Raw genomic sequence first — 16,949 nt, forward strand, 5'->3', positions numbered from 1 at the left:
GGAAATCCCGACAGTGGAGAGTGACGGGTCATTCTCAAGCAAACCGCGCTGAATCAAGTCCACGATACATCGTTACCCGTGGTTAAGAGACGCAGCGACTATCATGGAAAATGGGATAATCCTCAGACATATTAGTTTTCTTCTCATATAAATACTAATGGGATGCTAATCCCTAATTCAGAAAATTGTACACCTAAGGACTGAGCACTTAAGTGTGGACGGACAATTCAATTCAGTCCTACGTACTCTGTTGTGGGAGGTGTTATTTGGTTAATTAGGACGATATCAAAAGCTCTCGTGGAGGAATTCATGGGGGAATCCTTCCTGTTTCCTAGTCCACATTCCTCCCTCACCCAGCATCAATGAAAACTACGAGGTTAATTCATTTCGTTCGGCGTTCAGAGAGTTTCGTGCACATTGGCCATTTGCCAATATGACACATCGAACAGTACTAAAATGACGGCTTTGGAACATCCTGAGAACTTTTTCATCAGGAAATACTTGATACAGTGCTAGACAAAAGAAAAGGATCAGATGATATAAAGATTGTGTCATAATATTCAAAGTTGTGAAAAGCAGCTTGAAAGTAACAAAAGTGTGTCATTAATAAATTTACCAATTAAAAATACAGTTTCTTTGCTCAGTTGGATAAATCAGTGCTATGAACAGATAAAATCTATTTTGTTTTAATATGAATTGGGAGAGTGAACACGATCTGCTATCATGAATAGTACTCCATGGAACAATAGTTTTGATACTTGATCTGGAGATTGGAATTATTCTCTAAGAAAACATCAAAAAATACTGAAATAAACAAGAAGTTGTGGTTAAGAGCATATCGACAAAGCATACTGATCAAATCTACCTCTAAATTAACAGCAACAATTGTATTATTTGTGTTACATTTCCCACTCTGAGTATTAAAGGAATTTAAAATGTATTAGGGAAAATATTAAATAAAAACTAAATAACCCCAAAGAAGGTAAAATCCTTGATCTAGACAGGTTGCCTGTGCGTGTTCTAAAAGAAATAGGGAAGAAACAGCAGAGGCACTTTCACATATGCTCAATAATTAATTCAGCAAAAGATGGAGTTGTGTCTGGTCGAGGTAAAACTTGTCCAAGGAATTAAAGACCATTCAGAATAATTATCCTTCTTTTGGGGGCAGAGCCTTGGACTTAGGATGACTTGATTTCAGTCTAGTTCTGAGCTTCTGAAGGGACCAGTAAGTGACCATGTCTGCTTTCTGGTGGAGCAGTGGGAAGACCGATGCACAATGCAGCCTAGACACTTCCCTGGCTTTATCATTGTATATTAGTGAATCCTACACTCCACAGTTTCAGTCCTTGCTCTCTAGGAATGGAAGGAGAAAATGCTTTCTAATTCAGAAATCATTGACATAATCAAAAAATATTTAAGTCAAGTATTCTGTCTCTTTCATAGCTGTTTTCTTTAAAGTTCTCAGTCCCGAATGACATGGACTTTGACAAAGGCTTAGTATGAAAATTTTGTTTCTTTTTCTCAGTGCCACGGAATGACAAAACATTTAAGATGATAGTTAGCATGATCTATGTGAAAGTCTAGTGATCTAGTCTTATTCAAGAGTAAATGTCGACATGCTTCTGAAGTCCCGGTTATGCATCTCTGAAGCCACTGAGGGACACTGACAGAGAATGATATTGGAAGTTCACAAAAGATCATTAACTATATCCTAAGATCATGGAGCTGATATAAACAAACACCTTATATAATCCTGACCAGGCAATCACACAACCGTTAAACACTATACTCAGCATTCACTTTAGGAAAAGAAAGTTAAATAAAGTTCTGCATGTTCAAACATTTGTCCAGAAATTTGGAAAAGGGAAGTGACATGGAAAATGTACTTTTAGCATGGCATATTTAAACAAGTACCTTCAACAAAGATTAAAATTAAAATCATCAGCTATCAAGTATTGGGGCATGTAAGATATCTTTATTAATCACATGTACATTGAAACACACAGTGAAATGCATCTTTTGTCGCAAGTGTCGCCACGCTTCCGGCGCCAGTATAGCATGCCCACAACTTCCTAACCTGTAGGTTTTTCGAATGTGGGAGGAAACCGGAGCACCCGGAGGAAACCCACGCAGTCACGGGGAGAACGTACAAACTCCTCAGAGACTGTGGCCGGAATTGAACTCAGGTTGCTGGTGCTGTAATAGTGTTACACTAACTGCTACACTAGGTTACTGATTAGAAAGAAGTTATTTGCCCTAATTGCCTGTGTCAATGCAATTAGATCCACTCTCCTGTTCTTTCACACGACTCTGAAAATTTGACCTTTTCAAGTACATCCCTTTGGTTCTTTTCCCAATTATCCTTAAATTGTGTCCTTCAGTTATTGACCCATTACTTACGGAAATAATTTCTTGTTAGCTGCTCTATCAATACTCCATGGAATACATGGCAATAAAACTGGCAATTTGAACCACTCAATCCACCTAGGCCTTCTCCCAATTTTGTTCATTTGACTCTATTAGCATAACACTCTTCACATTTTTCCTTTCATGTTTATTAAGCTTCTTCTTAAATGCATTTATACTAACTGTGTCAATGCTCTCTGTGGTAGTGAGTTCCATGTTCTCGCTATTATTTCAGCAAAGATGTTTCTTCTGAAGTAGCTTTTTGAATTCTTGTTTTCAGTTAAATTGATGACCTCAGCTTTGCTTAAGAGCTTGTTCATATTTTCCTTATAGGCATAACCTTACAGTCCTCGTATCATTTTGTACCCTCCATCTTAATGTGACACCATAACTGCACACAACTTGCATTTAACATGTTTGGCATATATTCCCTTCTTTCAGTTCTGGAAATAAAGCCTCATACTTGATTCTTTCTTATTGGTTGTTACACAACTTCTAAAAATTAGTATATTCTTCTCCTTAACCCGTATAGTTTCTTATTTCATAGTAATATACACATTTACATATACATTTCATCTATAGCATTACCCTAGCCCACTCTCTTTGTTATCTGTTTAAAGAATTTATTGAGGTCAGTCAAAGAGAAATTTCCCTTTTGAAATTCACGTTGACTATTATTGTATATATGGTAATTCCATATTGTTCTTTAATAGGGATTCCATTATTATTTTCTCTACCACTTGTGTTAAGATTCACAGCAAGACCCTGGAAAAACATGGATTACTTCTCATATCTCGGAAGTTACCTCGCAGTAAAGACTAACATTGATAATGAAATGAACCATGCCCTTCAATGCTCAGTCTGGCTAAATTAGCAAAAGAATGCATATTGATCAAGATCTCAAAACAGGCACAAAATTCATGGTCTACTGGGCAGCAGTCATCCCTGTTCTCCTATCTGCTTCTGAGACCTGCATTATCAAGATACTGTAAAGTATCATCATTTCTGCCTCCTTAGAATCCACTGGAAGGGTAAGTGAACCAACATCAGTGTCCTCTCCTAAGCCAATATCCCCAGCAATAAGGCCTCAATTATAATTAATCTGCTCCATTGGATGGACCATGTTATTTGCGTGCCAGACATGAGATCTGCAAAACACATTCTCTAACCCCGTACTCTGTAACATGAAGAAAATGTTAGATAGAGAAATAGATTCTAAGATGTGTTCAAAGTCTCCTTGAGAAAATGCAACATCTTCTCTGACTTTTGGCAGTTCCTGGCCCATGAACATTCAAGGGTGGAGATGAAGCATTCAGGTTGATATTGAGAACCTTCAGTCCATGCATCAAGAGCAGACAGAAGCTTAATATAAATAGTGAAAGGAGACCACCTCATAAACTACACCTCCATCCCTCTCTCTCCACTCCCTACCTACCTTCCTGCCTCATCAGGCACTTTCTGCCCCATTTACGGAAAGATCTGAGTTCCCGACACTTGCCTTATTGGTCAATTCAGAAGCCTCAGAACCAGACTGAAATCAAGTACTCCTAAGTCCAAGGCTCTGCCCCCAAAAGAGGATAGTTATTTTGAATGGTCTTTAGTTCCCTGGACAAGTTTTACCTCTACCAGACTCAACTCCAGCTTTTGCTGAATTAATTATTAAGCATGTGTAAAAGTGGCTCTGCTGTTTCTTTCCTATTTCTTTTAGAACACACACAGGCAACCTGTCTAGATCAAGGGCTTTATCTTCTTTGGGGTTATTTAGTTTTTATTTAATATTTTCCCTTTTGATGATAAAATTTCAATGTCATTTCTACTCCTCATTTTCTGATGGTGTCCAATTGATCTTTAAAATTACTTCTTTGCCCCTACATATAGAACCCAGAATCTCATATTTTTTTCCTTTTCAGCATGTAACCACAGTCTCTCTGTTTCTGCACCAAACCAATCTTACCCAGGACATATATGCCCCCACTTTTAAAATTGTGCCATTTAGTTTATCTTCCCTCTCTTCATTTTTGCTTGCTAAGTGCATCCTTTCACACTTCTCAGCCTTTCATCTGTCATCTTGTCTGTATCATCGCAGTGTACTACATCCTTCTTTTCTACATTTCAAGCTATGCATCAACTTAATAGCAATATTCTGCAAGTTGCCTTTTCCACCAGCAAGTTTCCTGTATTGTTTTCACAAGTTTGTTGATATCCAGAAACATATATAATTAAAATATAAAAGAAAACATTTATATTGGAACATTTCTTTCATTTGTGCAGCGAGGGTGGATGATCCCAGAACCTGAAGGAAGATCAATCACCCTATTTTTCTTTCTTGAAACAGGAAGAAAGAATAAGCAGCGATAAGAAAAAAATGTTCAAAGTCATGAAATTTTAGATAAACTGGATCCAAGTATGCTTTTCTCTCACGCACACAAATTAAGACCAAAGATTCATATTTAAAAATGAAAGGGAAGAAAGAAAAGTTATTAGATCAAGGCTGTTAAGCATTTGGAGAAAAGTAATGGTACAAGCAGTAGAGTAAGAGACTTCAATGAGTTTTCAGATGGAACTGTATAGGCTTTTTCAAAACAAGATTATTAGAATTACATCAAAGAAATATTCTGGACAGGTGAAGTGTATCATTAAAACTCTTCTCAAGCCCAGAACCTGTTAAAATGGTACGACTGTGAAAGAGTGAACAAAATTGCCAGTGGAACCAATGAGCCATGAAAGTTTGCCCTCAATATGGGCAAACACACACCTCTCTCCAATGCAGAACTTTAAAACAAAGATGGAGTTTTATTATCACTATCAATAACATTATCAAAAATAATAACATGGATCCAATCACTCAGCCTTATATACAAAGAAACAGGTTTTTGCTACCTCAGTTGGTTATATTGCATTTATAATGAATGATTTCAGGCTTGGAGAAAACAGGTTCCTCATTGGATTCATCATATAATGTAAAAAAAGTCACAGCTCCAGAGTTGGTGAAACTAGTTCCAACTACATTTATAAGTCTAAGATGATATGATCTTATTCATCACAGTATCTGGTTTTCTTCAACTGGTGTTGTTAATAAACAGGAAGTCAAAAGAAAACCACAAAGAAGGGATTTGACAAATCCAGACCTTTACCATACCTTATGATAAAGATGTTCCACTGAATTCTGGACCTCAGAAACATGCAGGTTCCTGGGAAAAAATAAGGAATAGTCAGCCATCTTGCTTTCAGTTGTTGGAATATACTGGGAAATTGGCTGTCATTTTGTTCAGTACTGAATCTGTTAAAAATGAAACAGAAAATTCTATCTGGTAGACCAAGAATTGCTCGTAATGTTTATTTGGCCTGCTGTATTATTGTCTTACACAAGTATCTTGATTGGAAGCTTCATCAACCATTGCCCCACATTTTGCTTTGCATATAACCATCTTGTTATTGATTATTTCTACCGTGCCTTTATAGCAGGCATTATTCAGTATTCAGTAAGATTCCACACTGTTTAAAATATTTTCAGGGAATCCATTGCTGGATACTATTAGAAATTATTTTGCTTCAGGCTTAAATTATACACCACCCTGATATAAACTCTAATCAGTGTAAGACTATTTATTAGTAATAGCCTCACATTTCCTGGCTTCCGTGTATACAGCGACTGCAGGACAGGCAGATCCTACCTAACACAAATACAATTATTGTTGATGAATACCTTTATCATAAGGATCATTTGCTTTAAAACAGCTGTGTAGTCATTTTAAGCAACCCCCACCCCATTCTGTTCCCCCGCACATGCCCACCCCCTCTTTCCATTTTATGCTCCGATTTATTTTTATTGAAGTATGGGCGTTTGACTAGGAATCTCCTGCACATATATTGGTGCACCAATGCGCTGTCACCCACGTTGTAACAGTTCCATATTCCCATATTCTATAATATTGTCTACCAGAGAGAAGCAAAGGCAAGGGGGATAATTGACAGATTATGAGTCTTGGAATAAGCTATAATATCTTTAATACGATCAGAATTAGTGCTTTACTTTTATTATAGTCTTTAGGTGTTGGAGAAAAAAGATCTTTTGTTCTATCGTCATACCTCAAATTAAACTTTTGATTTAACTAATTTGTAATTAAATTATATTAAAATATAGTTTCGATACGTTTGACGAGTTTTGAATAAATTTCAACAAGAAAGGACAATTCTCAGTTTTATTAAGCAGGTGGAGACCGGGGAGTCCAGCTCCAATTCAATTACTTATGTTTTGCCCCGCCGGATGTATTAGCGCAGACGTTTTGTACACTAAAGCACTTTATGGAAGCTAGATGGACGTCTTCCCCAAATCTTGGATTGTCTTGAGCTGTGTTTTGTTTTAGGTGTGGCTTCAGTTTGTCTTGTCAAATCTTCCCACTGTTTGCCGAGATCTCTATTCGCAGGAAAAGACTGCTTGAACTTCTTGCAGGCTGGCCCGTTACACGGGGCCGCAGCAAAGTGGGCAACAGGGGGTGCGTGGGGGCGAGACCGGTTTGGGTTTCGTCCACTGAATGTTTGGTGGTTCACAAGGAGGAATGTTGCTTTCCTGAATCGGCTTGTATGATTGCGTTCTCCTACCCTGTAGGTCTCCGTCTTTCCACGTCTTCCACGACGTTGGTCCCTGTTTATTCTCCGTATTTCGATCTTCTCTTCTACTTGCTTTGAGGGGCTGGGTGGGCATCTGGGTCCTGGACTGGGGCCGGGAGTGAGCCCTGGTCTGAGATCGAGATGCTCGTGGTATGTTTCGTGGGCCAGCTTGTCTCCTGGCACGTCCTCGGCCACTGAGTTTGTCCCCCTCGATTAGGATGGTTTGATTATCGGCCACACTAAGAGTTAGAGAATCTGGGTCCACGTTATCAGGCAGCTCAAATTCGTTGGAAAACCCATGGAAATTGTATCGAACCTCCCCATCTTTAGTCTTGATCTCGTCTACGTGCTGTCCAAATACGTTCACTCTGCTGTCTCTGACGGTCGCATTCACCTTGTGCGGAGTATCAGCGTCTTGTAAATTAACAGCTACCAGATACTTATTGGGTGGGTGAGCGAAGGATGCGTGTCCTTTCTGTGCTCTTTTCTTTGGCATGTTCCTCCCTGCTTTAGGTTGCAAAGCAGTGCGGGCTGGAGAAGTACAATGCAGTGACCCACGTTGTACATACAATTCACAAGCTTGCAATTTTCTGAAAACGACAGTGCATCTGCTTACGCCACAGAATTGAAAAACGTCTCTTATACCTCTATGATGAAATGATTGTGCAGTTGTAGCGCCAATAATACTTGTTATTTGCAGCAAGGTTTTCACGAGGTTTTGAGGTAAAATGGAAATTCAAAACCTTATTTTACTGTGACAAAGAATTGAGTTGTTACAGAAGAGGAAGCAGAAGTATGTCGTTCGCCCCCTCCAATCTGCTCCGCGTTCGAAAAGATCATGGCTGAATTTCACCCCAGCCTACTTTCCTGTATTCACCACGTGTCCGAGCATCCCCATATTTTCCCAGAAAAAGTCTATTGATCTCTGCCTTGAATATACTGAGGGACTGAAATTGACAGCACTTTTGAGTGGAAAATTCCAAAGATTTACTATCCTCTGTGAAGCAATTTGCTCTAATCTTTGCCCGCAATAGTCAACCTCTTTATTTTGAGTGGAAATCTCTGGTTCCCAGCCAGGAAAAACCTTCCCTGCATCCTCACTGTTAAACTGCATAAGAGTTCTGTGTGTTTCCATGTGATCAACTCTCATTCTTCTAAACTCCAGAGAGTTCCGCTCTGTCAGTTTATTCTCTCTTCATAGGTCCGTTCTGGTGCCCTGCCCCTGTCCCAGGACGCTGGTGAATATTCATTACACTCCCGCTGTCGCAGGTATATTGTTTTGGAAGTAGAGAGACCAGGCTATATGTACACTATATAATTTCAACAAGACATCTTTAATTCTTGTACCCACATTCTCCTGCAATAAAGGCCAACCTACCATTTGACTTCCGAATTGCTCTGGCTCTATCCGCATATAAACTTTCTGTGATTTGTATACAAGGACTTCCTGGTCTATCTGAACACCAACACCTTTTAATCTCTCACCTCTTCAAAGAAAAACTGCTTTTCTGATTTGCTGCCAAAGTGGATGACCTCACTTTTTCTCACATTATATTTCACATCCTCACCTATTCACTTCGGCCGTCCGCACCTTTTTGAATCCTCCTGTTGGTCTCCTGCTACCTAGCTTTGTTCCATCAACAAACATCAATACTTGATCCCCTCAGCCAAATCACTGAGAGAGATTGTGAACAGCTGCTACACCAACACCAATCCCTCTGGCACCCTGCTAGTCACCACACACCAATTTGAAAATGACCTGTAAATTCCTATCTCTATTCTGTCTGTTAACCAATCCCCAATAGCACACCAGTAGATTACTCCAACCTGTTGAAAGCATTTGAAAATCCACTGAATTTTGGAAGATGGCAACCGGTCCATCCACTTTCTCCACAGCCAACTTTATCAAAACCTTGGAAGGCAGGTCATCAGGTTCCGGGGATTTATTGGCATTCAATTCCACTAACTTCTTCAAAACTATTTTTCTATTAATGCTAATCTCTTTAAACCTCTCTTTTACTCGAGGCTATTGTTCTTCATCATTTCTGAGAGATTTTCTGCCTTCTTCCATAAATTCAGACAGTAAGTATTTAATTTCTCTGTTGCATATTTCCCAATATAATTTCTCTTGTTTATTCTGCAAAGGACCCACATTAACTCCGGCCAATCTTATCTCTTTTCCATGGAGACTTTTACAGATTGCTTTCATGTTTCTCATGTTCTTCTTTCCTCTTCCTTTTCAATTTTTTGGTCCTCCTTTCTGAATTCTGAAATTTCTCAAAACATCATAAGCTTTTCTCTTTGAATATAATGCTATCTTTAATTTCTCAAGATAGCCAGCAGATTATTTTCTGTTAGGTTTTAGTGCTTTACATATATTAATTATGTATTAATTCTTTAAATGGTAGCCTTTTCTGTTAATGATGTTTCCCAATTTACTACAGCAATTCATACCTCATGTTTGCTTTATTCAGATTTAAAGTTTTAGTTTCAAATTGAAATAGATCAATTTAAATTTTTATATAAAAATACTGTGATCACTGTTCCACTCAGACACTTGAGGATCTTATATTTTTCAACTAAGCCACATCTCACTTTTCCAAATTCCATTGACCGAATGATTTCCAAAAGGACCCTTCACTACCAGGTCATGATGAAATCAGCCAAGTTTTGGTTGCTAAATTTGTTGATGACACAAAGTGGGAAAGTAAGTTGCAAGGAGTAAATATGGAGGATATGAAAGAATATAGATACGGTGAGTTGTGGGTAAAGTGGAGTGTAATGTACAAGAATGTAAAATTGTCCATTTGGCAGGAAAATGTAAAATTGAGCATTTTATCTGAATGACAAGAGACTGTGGAGCTCTGAGATGCAGGGGAATTTGGTGTCCTCGTGCATAATTCACAAAGACATGAGTATGCAGGGATTGGAAATTACTGGGAAAGAATGATATTGTCCATTGCTAGGGGAATTGAATACGAAAATAAGGAGGTCATGCTTCAGTTGTACAGGGCATTAATAAGATTACATCTGTGCACAGTTTTGGTCTCCTTATTTAAGGAAGGATGTAAATGCATTTAAAGTAGTTCAGAGAAAGTTTATTGGGCTACTACCTGTCGTGGGCATTTTGTTTTATGAGGAAAGGTTGAACAGACTAATCTTGTATTAGAAGGAACTTGGAAGAATGAGAAGTGATTCATTGAAACATATGAGATCCTGAGGGGGCTTGACAGGCTGGATGTCTAAGGGTATATTGCCTCATGTGTAAGAATCTAAAACTAGTGGTTTAAAATTAAGGGATCACACGTTTAAGACAGAAATAGACAAATTCTTTAATCTCACGGGGTCGAGGGTTTTTGAAATTCGTTTCCTCCTGGGGGATGGAAATACAGTCTTTGAATATTTGTAAGACAGAGATAGATGAAAGCTTATTGGGACAAGGTGGCAATGCAGAGTTGAGGTTACAACAGGTGGTCTAATTGGATGGTGAAACAAGGTTATGGGGCCAAGCAACCTACTCCTGCTCTTAATTTATATGCTTGTATACTCCATACACAATATTAGATCTAAAACAGTTTATTCCAGTGTGGTGTTCTACACACTAATCTAGAAAACCAGTTTTTATACAATCCACAAACATATTCTCCACACCATTGCCACTTGTTTTTTTTGGCCAGTGTGTATGTAGATCTAAGTCTCTCATGATCATTGGCTTACCCTTGTTACATGCAGTCCTAACATCCTGATTTACTCCATGCCCTGCATTACAATAGTCTAGGGCCTATATACAACTCACACAAACTTTTTCTGCACTTTGTTGTCTCTTTGTTCCACTACACTTGACTTTTTGCGCTATGATCCTTTCTCTCTACTGCCTCTACCCTATAATTTGTTCTCAGGGCTACCCTTGTCCTTTTGAGTATTGCTTCTAAAAATTAGTATTTCATGATATTTAATGCTCTACCTTGGTCATTTTGCAACCAAGTGTCTGTGTGTGCATTCAGATAAAGAGCCTTCAGTTTTCTCTTTTCTTCATTTTTCCCTGCTCTCACTCTATGCTCGCATGCTCCGTCCCTTCCTGACAGACTTTAATTATCAACCTCCATTTCACTATCCTGCATTATCACTTTGTCCTTTCTTTTTGACTTCCTATATATTGCTCAGTACTGGCCATTGTTTGATAGTCATTCGTGTCCATTGCTTTAGCTTTGTTGTGATACTGCAGTGGAGTGGTTTTTGCTTCCCACTAGTATTCACATTGCAGTACAGATGAGAAATTAAACTTTAACTTGTCTATACAGATAAGCAACAGAAGGCACTTGGAACAACTAAGCTCACAGGCTTAGAGTTTCAGCAAGGGAACTAGTTAGTGAAATCTACCCCACACTGCTGGTTAGAACTCTGGATTCATATTACTACACCTGGTAAGCTGTGCACATTTCTAGACACTGGTAATGGGGAGGAATCTTGCCTTTCAGGCATGGTCAGTGGTGTGGGCACGACTGTTTTGGGCCAAGAGACTTTGAACCAACATAAAAAGCAGAAGTTGCAGTCAGGAGTGAAGAAACTGCACTTTGTTCCGACTGCAAGAAAAATATTTACAAGAAGATCCAACAATATCCGTGCTGAGAACTTCTTTTCTGATGCCTTCTGCTGGCAGATAATTGCATTGCCTGGCAGCTGTGACACCATCAAGTGGCCTAAGGAGGCAACTGCTTCAAAAATATTTAGACAAGAAACCAAGCATTTTTAATTAACTTTTTATACATTATGCAGAACACCAAATATTGAAATATCCACATGATTAAAGACCTAAAAAATAAAATGCTTTAAAAAATGAAGTATTTACATAAGGAAATTGCAATCCATGCATAAAATAAGTTTTTCTATCCATCTACTTTACATAAACATTAATTATCATTAGCTTCAACCTCAAGTAGTATGCATTAGATATTCAGTGTTTTACTTTGAGACTGGCTTAACAATTCAAGTGGCTTAACTTGATTTATTGAGAACACTTGATTTTTTTGAGAACACTACAGACAGTGCAACCTAAGAAGCTGCACTGAGTCACTGGCAGCAATTTCAATGTTACTGCTTTAAGCAAAAATTCCCAAGTTGTTAGTTGCATAGGATAATGGCAGTGAAGTGTGGTATTTTTAGTGTCATAGTTATTACAAAATTCAGGCTACTAGATAGCAAACACTCCAGTGTTAAATGGGGTGATGGATGGAAATCAGACTTAAAATACCACAATTTTTTTCACTACTCTGTCTGATCATGTGAGAATCACTGAGTAAAGCCCACGATGTTTAGGGTTGACATCAAATGACCACACAACTTCAATGACTTCAATATATATTTTGTATTTTTATTTTGCAATTTGAAGACCCTTAAAAGTGGCATTGAATAATCTTAAATGCTTAGAGGGCTGAGACAATTCTATTCAGCACTGCATAAACAATTTAGATTAAAATGTGGAGACCTTGGCTGAGGAGAATCCTGTTTGAAGGAAATCAGTGAATATAAGATGCTGTTTAGCCAGAATTGAAATGGCGACGACTGATTTCATAGGATCAAACCAGCGCTGTTTTAATATTATCATGATGCTACAATGCAAAAAACATGCACAGTACACAATGTTTGCCACTTGGTCTGTTATCAGCACACATGTGATGGTATTTTTAACAAACTAAAGTAAGTTAAAGTGAAATGAAAATTTAGTTCAGCCCATTCCAGTGAAATCCTGATGTCAGCCTTTCCCCAAGGCAGGCACGGTAGCATAGTGGTTAGCATAATGCTTTACAGCGCCAGCGACCCGGGTTCAAATCCGGCCACTGTCTGTAAGGAGTTTGTACATTCTCCCCGTGTCTGTGTGGGTTTCCTCTGGGTGCTCCGGTGTCCTCCCACATTCCAAAGACGTACAGGTTAGGAAGTTATGGGCACGCTATGTTGGCGCCGGAAGCATGGCGACACTTGCAGGCTGCCCCTCAAAATCACTACGCAAAAGATGTATTTCACTGTGTGTTTCGATGTACGTGTGACTAATAAAGATCTTATCTTATCTTAAGTAGGATGTGGCAGGGCCTTGGAACATAAAAGAGCCATCCTCGTACGTTACTCTCTTGTTGGTTCAATAAGTGGCATTGCCTATTTCATTCAGGTAGAGGCAAGAAGTGACCAATATTTCGAAAGCAGACTCGCAAAAACTCAGTATTTTTATATAATGCTTTTAAATGCAGTCTTATTGCACATTAGGGTCCTAAATCCTTTTAGCATGAATCACTCAAATACAACTCTTCCTTCATACCTTTCACACTGTTCAAAAAACTATTCCATTTACAAAAGGCTAGCTGCATTTCACACAATAGTGACAATGCTTTGCTGCTACAACTATCCTCTGGTTATTTAAGAATGTAGAACATAGAACATTACAGCGCAGTACAGGCCCTTTGGCCCACAATGTTCTGCCGACATTTTATCCTGCTCTAATACCTACCTAACCCTTCCCTCCCACATAGCCCTCCATTTTTCTATCATTCATGTGTCTATCTAAGAGTCTCTTAAATGTCCCCAATGTATCTGCCTCCACTACCTCTGCTGGCAGTGCGTTCCACGCACCCACCACTCTCTGTGTAGAACACTTACCTCTGACATCCCCCCTATACCTTCCTCCAATCACCTTAAAATTATGCCCCCTCGTGTTAGCCATTGTCACCCTGGGAAAAAGTCTCTGACTGTCCACTCGATCTATGCCTCTTATCATCTTGCATGCCTCTACCAAGTCACCTCTCATCCTCCTTCGCTCCAAAGAGAAAAGCCCTAGCTCGCTGAACCTATCCAATCCAGGCAGCATCCTGGTAAATCTCCTCTGCACCCTCACTAAAGCTTCTACATCTTTCCTATAATGAGGCGGCCAGAACTGAACACAATAATCCAAGTGTGGTCTAACTAGAGTTTTATAGAACTGCAACATTACCTTTTGAACTCAATACCCTGACTGATGAAGGCCAACAGACTATATGCCTTCTTAACAACCCTATCCACCTGCGTGGCAACCTTGAGGGATCTATGGACATGGACCCCAAGATCACTCTGTTCCTCAACACTGCTAAGAGTCCCACCATTAACCTTGTATTCTGCCTTCAAATTCGATCTTCCAAAGAACACTTTTCGGGTTGAACTCCATCTGCCACTTCTCAGCCCAGCTCTGCATCCTATCAGTGTCCTGTTGTAACCTACAGCAACCTTCTATACTATCCATAACACCAGCGACCTTTGTGTCATCAGCAAACGTACTAAGCCAGCATTCCACATTCTCATCCAAGTCATTTATAAAAATCACAAAGAGCAGAGGTCCCAGAACAGATCCCTGCAGAACACCACTGGTCACCGACCTCCAGGCAGAATACACTCCATCTACAACCACCCTCTGCCTTCTATGGGTGAGCCAATTCTGAATCCACACAGCCAAATTTCCCTGGATCCCATGCCTCTTGACTTTCTGAGTGAGTCTTCCATGAGGAACCTTAACAAATGCCTTTCTAATATCCATGTACACCACATCCACTGCTCTACCTTCATCAACATGCTTTGTCACATCCTCAAAGAATTCAGTCAGGCTCATGAGGCACAACCTGCCTCTCACAAAGCCATGCTGACTGTACCTAATCAGCCTATGCTTCTCCAAATGCTCATAAATCCTGTCTCGAAGAATCTTCTCCAGTAATTTGCCCACCACTGAAGTAAGACTCACTGGTCTGTAATTCCCAGGGTTATCCCTACTCCCTTTTTAGAACAAAGGAACAACATTTGCCACCCTCCAATCATCTGGCACTACTCCTGTAGCCAGTGAGGACACAAAGATCATCACCAAAAGCGCAGCAATCTCCTTCCTCACTTCCCATAATAACCTTGGATATATCCCTTCCGGCCCCGGTGACTTATCAATCCTAATGTTTTTCAAAGGCTCCAGCACATCCTTTTTCCTCATGTCGACATGCCCTAGTGTATCAGTCTGTTGTATGCCATCCTCACAAACATCAAGGTCTCTCTCACTAGTGAATACTTAAGCAAAGTATTCATTAAGGACCTCATCTACCTCTTCCGACTCCAGGCACACGTTTCCTCTTTTATCCCTGATCGGTCCCACCCTCACTCTAGTCATCCTCCTATTCTTCACATACATGTAGAATGCCTTGGGGTTTTCCTTAATCCTACTCGCCAAGGACTTCTCATGCCCCCTTCTAACTCTCCTAAGTCCATTCTTAAGCTCCCTCCTGGCTACTTTGTAACTTTCCAGAGCCCTGTCTGATCCTTGTTTTCTAAACCTTAGGTAAGCTTCTTTCTTCCTCTTGACAAGATATTCTACCTCTCTTGTCAACCATGGTTCCTCCACTCTACCATCCTTACCCTGGCTTAATGGGACAAACCTATCCAGAACCCCATGCAAGTACTCCCTAAACAACCTCCACATTTCTGCTGTGCATTTCCCCAAGAACAGTTGTTTTCAATTTACGCTCCCAAGTTCCTGCCTAATAGCATCATAATTCCCCCTCCTCCAATTAAATACTTTCCCATATTGTCTGCTCCTATTCCTCTCCAAGGCTATAGTAAAGGTCAAGGAGTTATGGTCACTGTCTCCAAAATGCTCTCCCACTGAGAGATCTGAAACCTGATCAGGCTCATTGCCTAGTAGCAGGCCCAGAATGGCCTCTCCTCTAGTCGGCCTGTCCACATACTGTGTCAGGAATCCTTCCTGAATACACCTAACAAACTCTGTCCCATCTATCCCCTTTACACTAAGGAGGTGCCAATCAATATTAGGGAGGTTGAAATCACCCATGACAACAAACCTGTTATTTTTGCACCTATCCAAAATCTGCCTCCCAATCTATTCCTCAGTGTCTCTGCTGCTATTGGGGGGATCTGTAGAATACTCCCAATAGAGTGATCGCTCCCTTCCTGTTTCTGACTTCCACCTACACTGACTCAGTAGACGATCCCTCCAGGACGTCCTCCCTTTCTACAGCTGTGGTACTGTCCCTGATCAGCAAAGCCACTCCCCCACCTCTTTTACCTCTGCCCCTGTCCCTTTTGAAACATCTAAGCCCCAGAATATCCAGCAGCCATTCCTGCCCTTGCGACAGCCAAGTCTCTGTAATGGCCACAACATCGTAGTTCCATGTACTTACCCATGCTCTAAGGTCATCACCCTTGTTTCTGACACTTCTCACATTAAAGTAGACACACTTCAGCCCATCCAACAGACTGCAATTTTGCCCTTTCAAATGCCTATCCTTCCTCACAGTCTTTCAACATGCTGCATCTACTTGTGCACTAAATGCACCGACCTCTAACCTATCACTCGGGTTCCCATCCCCCTGCTAAACTAGTTTAAACCCTCCCCAACAGTTCCAGCAAACCTGCCCGCAAGAATATTGGTCTCCGTCCAGTTCAGATGTAACCCGCCCCTTTTGTACAGGTCATATCTTCCCCAGAAGAGATCCCAATGATCCACAGATCTGAAACCCTGTCCCCTGCACCAACTCCTCAGCCACGCATTCATATGCCAAATCAACCTATTCTTATCTTCACTGGTGCATGGCACAGGCAGCAATCCAGAGATTACTACCCCAAAGGTCCTGCTTTTCAGCTTCCTTTCTAGCTCCCTATATTCCGTCTTCAGGATCTCATCTCTTTTCCTACCTATGTCATTGGTACCAATATGTACCATGACTTCTAGCTGTTCGCCCTCTCCCTTCCAAATGCTGTGGACCCGGTCTGAGACGTCCCAGACCCTGGCACCCAGGACGCAACATACCATCCGGGAGTCTCTTTCACGTCCACAGAATCTCCTGTCTGCCCCCCTTACTACTGTATCCATTATCACTGCTGCTCTCCTCTTCTCCCCCATTCCTTTCTGTGCCACA

Source organism: Pristis pectinata, chromosome 16 (genome assembly GCF_009764475.1).
Source record: "Pristis pectinata isolate sPriPec2 chromosome 16, sPriPec2.1.pri, whole genome shotgun sequence".
Lineage (NCBI taxonomy): Eukaryota > Metazoa > Chordata > Chondrichthyes > Rhinopristiformes > Pristidae > Pristis > Pristis pectinata.